The following is a 6650-nucleotide window of genomic DNA, read 5'->3' as shown; positions in this document are numbered from 1 at the left end:
CTTCCCCGTCCTCCTCTGCCTTCCCCCACCGGCCCCTTTCCTACCATGCTACCGGCACGCCAGCTTTGTTTGGTCGGGCTGAAGCAGGTTTCTATTACACGCGCAAACTTGCTGTTTTGAACAAAATCAATTAACCTGGCTGGCGGTGGAAAAGATTAAAGCAGAAATCCCACAGATACCTCAAGCCCCACACATTCCAAACCGACCTTATTAATCCCCAAACTGCTCTTTCTTTGTGTCCCCATCTCTGTTTTAAGTAGAAACCCCAGTCATCGCCTTCGCCTTCTCCTTGTCCGCCATCAAATTTATGACTACAACGTACTAAATTTACCTCCAAAATATTTCTTAAACCTCAGTACCCAGTTTTTTTCTTTGGCATTTATCCTGATTTGTAACTGTTTATTTGTGATTGTGTTTGGTATGGTTACCCCACACCTGGACTGTAAGTTCCATGAGAACAGAGACCTTTGTCTATGTTGTTCATCGCTGTATCACCAACACACTACCAGGCACATAGTAGGTAAATGTTAATAATAAATAGATGCATAGCAAGTCCTGTGCTAGGTATTAGGTGCAGGAGGGGGACATAGGTTTTAAATTGAAACATAGTTCTGTCCTCAAGAAGTCATCTATCCAACCAACATGCCCTGGGATGGGGCAGTGTACAGGATAATTAAGACTCCATTTCTAATTCCCCCATTCATCTGGGAGGGACTACAAGTGACTAACCTAGACAATAAGACTCTGTAGTATTGGACAGGTCAGGTGTAGTGGTACATACTAGTACTAACTTATAGAGTCAACAGAGTCCAAGATTTGGAACCCAATGATCTGGCTTCCCAGGCTAGCTTTGCTGCCTTCTGGCTTTATGACCACAAGTTTCCTCTCGTTTGAGGCTCCACCTTCTCATCTTAAAAATAGGAGTAACAGTCCTAGCTGGTTGGGCTCAGTGGATAGAGTGTCGGCCTGTGGACTGAAGGGTCCGAGGTTTGATTCCAGTCAAGGGCACATGTCCAGGCTCGATCCCCAGAAGGAGGCATGCAGGAGGCAGCCTATCAATGATTCTCTCTCATCATTGATGTTTCTATCTCTCTTTCCCTCCTCCTTCCTCTCTGAAATCAATAAAAATATATTTTAAAAAACAGGAATAACAATACTGTCTCAAAGGGCTGAAAGATATGAATGAGATAAATGAAAGTACCAAGTGCCAGGTTTTATGACAATGTTGGATGGAGGTGGGTAATAGTACCTTCTAGTTTGCCTGAACAGATCAAATGATACCTTTTGAACCAGAACAACTGATAATAGCATTCCCTTTCATTCTCAAGTGTCCTGGGTTTGGACAGTAAATTATGTGGTCATCCTTGTAATAGATGTAACACTAGAGTTATCTACACGGTGCCCTGGGAACACAAAAGAGGGAGAAAGATGAGTCTGACTGTAAAAGGTGGGGGGAGGGTGGCCATGGAAATGAGCCTGCAAGTATGTATAGAATTACAACAAATAGAGCAGGATAGAAAGGGCATAACAGGCAAAGAAACCAGCATTTGCAAAGAGTCGGGTTTGATCATTGTGAGATGTTTAGATAACATCAAGAAGCTCAAATGGCCCGGCCAGCGTTGCTCAGTGGTTGAGCATCGAACTATGAACCAGGAGGTCACATGCTGGGGTTGTGGGTTCGATCCCCAGTGGGGGGCATGTGGGAGGCAGCCAATCAATGATTCTCTCTCATCGTTGATGTTTCTATCTCTCTCTTCCTCTCCCTTCCTCTCTGAAATCAGTAAAAAAAAAAATTTTTTTTTAAAAATTCAAATGGCTCAATTCCAAGATGCATAGAAGGAGATGAGGCTGACAGTGGGAACTGCAGACATTTTTTGAGTAAGTATTGACATGAGCTGATGACTTCACAAACAGGCTAATTGAGGAGCTGGGGCCAAGTCCAGTCAAAAGAGATAAAGAGGCCTGAACCAGGAAGAGGTTCTGTAAGTACTTTGGAGAGAAATAGAACTTGGATTTGGGGGTCAGAGGCAGGTGGATGGGAGGTCATTCGCTGAGCACGTGGCAAGGAGGAAGTGCCTAGAGACCCAGGAGACAGGAGACAACTCAGATCAGACTGACTAGGCTCCGTGGCATTCACCACTCCCGATCTGGAGGGAAAAGTAGGGGTCACAACAGGTAGAGGTCACTTCTAAGGCCAGTGGTGGGAGCTGGAGCCCAGTCACTATTCAGGTACCATCTGATTAAAATTCACTTTCAGAGCAACCTTGAAAGGCAAGAGAAAACTCAAGTAAAGATAGGCCAATTTCATTATTCATATGGCTCTCCTTGAGCAAAATGTTCACACAATGTCCAACTATCTAACAATAAAGACTGGTGTTCAAAGCTCCTGGTGATCTGGTCTTAACCTATCCCTGGTGAACATTTCATATTTCACTTACTCATGTTTGGCCCCTTCCTACCTGTGAAAACACAAGAATTTCTCCTGCCCCTGCTTCAACCATATGGTCCAGGTAGGGACTATCAATCATGGTATCCCATCCCCATGACTAAGGGCCCAGTTGCCATAGTACTTTCTCAAGGATTACATGAGCTAAAGATCACTCTTTTGTCTTAGGCTGGTGTAGTGGGGTAAAATAAAAAAATTACCTTCCTCCCGCCTTCTAAGTTCTTGTAGCTGGGCTAATAATCAAATTAATATAAGACAGATTAACAGGGGAAAAATGTCCAAAACTTATTACAGATATATATATGGGGGTGCCATAAGAATATGAGAACCAATCCCTGGCCAGGTAGCTCAGTTGGTTAGAGTATCATCCTGATATATCTAAGTTTCAGGTTTGATCTCCATACAAGAATCAACCAATGGCCCTTGCTGGTGTGGCTTGGTTGGGCATCGTCCTATGAACCAAAAGATTGCTGGTTCAATTCCTGCTCAGGGCACATGCACAGGTTGTGGTTTCAATCCTTGTTAGGGGCCGTGCAGGAAGCAATGGATAGATGTTTCATTCTCACATCAATATTTCTTTCTCTCTCTTGCTCTCTAAAAATCAATAAATAAACATTCTTAAATAAAAAATATATTTTTAAAGAATATGAGACCTAAGGAGTCATTGGGCAGTTAAGTTTATATGCTTTTCTGGACAAAGGAAAGAAAGACAGGGATCTGAGATTTCCATGATAAAGCAGGCAGTTTACGCATAGATGAGAAAGAGCAAACGTGATAAATTCTTGGCGGCCCACCCAAAAACAACAGGACACAGAAAGAAACAGGTATTGCTAGATTTCCCCCTGTCTGCCACATTCAGCTTATACTGTGTTGCTAAGGTGATGCTTCCTTTGAGCAAGTTTTTCTATCTGAATTCCTTTAAGCAGGTAAGGGGGAGAGCCCAAGGTTCGTTCTGAGATAAATTTATTTCAGAAAGGAAGGAAGAGGAGAGAGAGATAGAAACATGAATGACGAGAGAGAACCATTGATTGGCTGTCTCTTGCACACCCCCTACTGGGGATAGAGCCCACAACCTGGGCATGTGCTTTTGACCGGAATTGAACCCGGGACCCTTCAGTCTACAGGCTTACGCTCTATCCACTGAGCCATACCAGCTAGGGCTGGGTCTTTTGTTTCTTAATAACCAGCTTAAAATCAATATCCCGAAAGGCATATGTTGGAGTGACAAAACTTTGGTCCCCTTCACTAGTCCATGTCTGGGCTTCTTTTCTTTGAGTCCAATGGAGTTATAATAGAGAACCATTCCATTCTCTCTTCTCTTGCGCATGCTTCCAGACATTCTCTCCTCCTCTCATACCCTGCTGTTCACATTTCTTCAGACTGATCCTATGTTTGTACCCCTACACCTTCCCTCCAGACTCCCTCAGCTGGGAATGTCTTATAACTTGTCAACTCCTACTCATCCTTCGAGACCCAACTCAAAGGGCTCTTCCTCAGGAAAGCCATCCCTGACCACCCTGAGCAAGGCTTGCCATGCCCCCCTTTGCCTGTCACAGCTTTTTGTACATGTCCTCATCACCTAGTATCCCAATGACCTGTTTTCTTGTCTGTAAACCATTCCCCCCGCCCCCTTAGCTATGTTTTTCATCTCCATAACCCCAGTGCCTGGCAAAGGGCCTAGCACAGAGTATAATAAATGTTTACTGAATAAGTGAATACATGAGTTAGAATATCTCTCTCTCTCTCTCTCTCTCTCTCTCTCTCTCTCTCTCATGCCATCTCCCTGAGTCACTACTTGGTTTCTATCAAGTGGAGACACAGAAGAAAAACCAGGAGGAACTGCTTTAGTCACTTGATTCAAGAGTGACGTATTCAGGAGAGAAGAAACCCCAGTAGAAATAGGCCATTGCAAAGCCCAGTGGCATTTATATGAGGTCAGTTTTCTGCCAAAGCACCGATGGTGACAGCTTTGAGCTGAGCACTTTGCTTGGGAGCCAGAGCCAAAACTAACATTCAGTGTGTTGAGCTTTTCCGCACGCTAGGATTCTGACAGCTATTCCTGTCAGCTCCTCGGGGAAAAGCATCTAAAAGCCATCTGGGTCTGCCTAGAATCAGGGGTCCCCATCTCTTTTGCCTCAATCTGACCCAAGTAACGAGGCAGCCCTCTCCCCCACCGTAGGCACACGCCTCCTCAAAGGGAGCTCTTTAATTGATCAGGACATGGGGCACTGACAACAGTCAAAAACGGCTATAGGGAACTTGGCCTGTAGGACAAGTTCTGACCAATAGTCTGTGAGTAGAAGTAACGTGTCTTTTCCACGCTGAAATACTTAATCGCTGGTGCACAACTCTCCAGCTCTCTTTCCACTATTGAGGCAATCCTGAAAGCCTCATACCGAGGTGGTAGAGCCCAGGATGGAAGTGGTCTGGATCTCTGAGTTATCCAATAGAGTGGAGGAGAGCTAGCTACCCTGCAAGATGCCTTGATCCATAGCAGATTTTGCATGAGTGGGGAAAATATACCATTGTTGTATTAAGCCATTGAGATAGTTACTACAGGGTTGCTCCAGCATTCTCAGCACTTGTTACTACAGCAGAGCCTAGCCTATGAACCCGGGATAAAATATATTTTATTGATTTTTTTTACAGAGAGGAAGGGAGAGGGATAGAGAGTTAGAAACATTGAGAGAGAAACATCGATCAGCTGCCTCCTGCACACTCCCTACTGGGGATGTGCCCGCAACCAAGGTACATGCCCTTGACAGGAATCGAACCTAGGACCCTTGAGTCCGCAGGCTGACGCTCTATCCACAGAGCCAAACCGGTTAGGGCGCCTAGCCTATTCTGACCAATATATGGAAATTAACTGTTTTAGCCATCCAGCATCAGACCTCCTTTCTCCTTGAGGAGAAACATTGCTCCTCCTTGTGTCTCTTTGGTATTGCCAGATCCAGCGACCACTTCTTTGTTTTTTATCTTTCTTGATTTCTCAGCAGCATTTGTCACAATTGACCACTCTCCCCTGGAAACATTTTATCCTGGTGTCTATGACATCATACCTGGCTGGTTTTTCTCCTATTTCACAGCCCCTGCTTCTTATTTCCTTTGTTGGCTCTTCTACTGTTTCACCTTAAAAGTTTGAAGTTTTTCAGGGCTTATTCCTAGAGTCCTTTTTCATGGCTTTAAATACCATCCATGAAAAAGACAGCAGGTTGCCTTCCAATATTCATTCTACCATTCCTTATTAATAACAAAACCCCTAGTTTTAGGGGCACACTGTGCCCAGTTAAAAGATTACATTTCCTAGCATGGCCATATGACTGTTTGGGCCAATGAGATGTAAGAAAAATGTATAGAACTTCCAAGGCATCCTCCTTAAAAGGAAAAAGGTAGGCCTTTCTTTCCTTTTTCTCCTCACTGGCGGGAATGTGAACTAAATGAGGGAACCTTAAGATTGGAAACCAAGTGCTGAGGATGCTGGAGCAGCCCTGAACTGCCTACCTTTGGACTTATTTTTCTGAAGAGGGATATACATTTATATCATAAGCCATTTTTTTTTCTATTATTATTTGCAACGGAACCTAACCCTGATACATTCTCATGCTGTTGAAGTTGCTTGCTTGCCTCCCATTTGGAAGCCTGGGTCCGGATCCTCTCCCAGTCAGAGGAGTGGGGAACCAGCAAAAGAAATGCACTTCCTGGTCACAAAATAAATAAAAATGCTGGGCCCCCTCCCACAAATTGTAAGTAACCAAGCTACCAGGAGGAGAGACTGGGAGGTGGACCTAGGAATAAAGTTTATTCGCTCACGGAGAGCATCGAATGCTAGAGTAAGGCATGTGTAAGTCCCCTGCAGACAGGGAGAGCCTGCCTGTCTTATCCAGTAATGCCTCCGCTTTGTCGATGCTCAGTGAACGGGTATATTCTTTATTAAGTCATGGTGTTGGCTTAATAAGCAAAACCAAAGGAAATGTTGGGAGGCAGACCAGTTGAGAATCACTGCCTAATCCAGCCTTGTCTGCTTTTCACACATGAAGTAACTAAAGCCTCCGTTGCTGGAGGTGGCATTCAGGCCATCCACAAGGAAAGGCAACCCGAAAACCCCATCTCCGAGATGAGGCGGCGTTAGAATTGGGGAACGAGGTCAAGAAGAGCCCTGGGGTTCGTGTCTCCTTAAGATGGCTGTGCTGGAACCCCAGGCCCC

At 44.7% G+C, this 6650-nt stretch overlaps 1 protein-coding gene across 4 annotated transcripts in view; it reads left to right on the top strand.

The window, feature by feature from the left end:
- RNF19B (ring finger protein 19B) overlaps nt 1–6650 on the top strand; it is a 55702-nt gene that overhangs the window by 24369 nt on the left and 24683 nt on the right. The gene's annotated exons all lie outside the window — the stretch shown is intronic.

The sequence above is a fragment of the Myotis brandtii genome, unplaced genomic scaffold (genome assembly GCF_000412655.1).
Source record: "Myotis brandtii unplaced genomic scaffold, ASM41265v1 scaffold555, whole genome shotgun sequence".
NCBI classification, from domain to species: Eukaryota; Metazoa; Chordata; class Mammalia; order Chiroptera; family Vespertilionidae; genus Myotis; species Myotis brandtii.
This window is presented reverse-complemented; position numbering and strand designations above follow the sequence as displayed.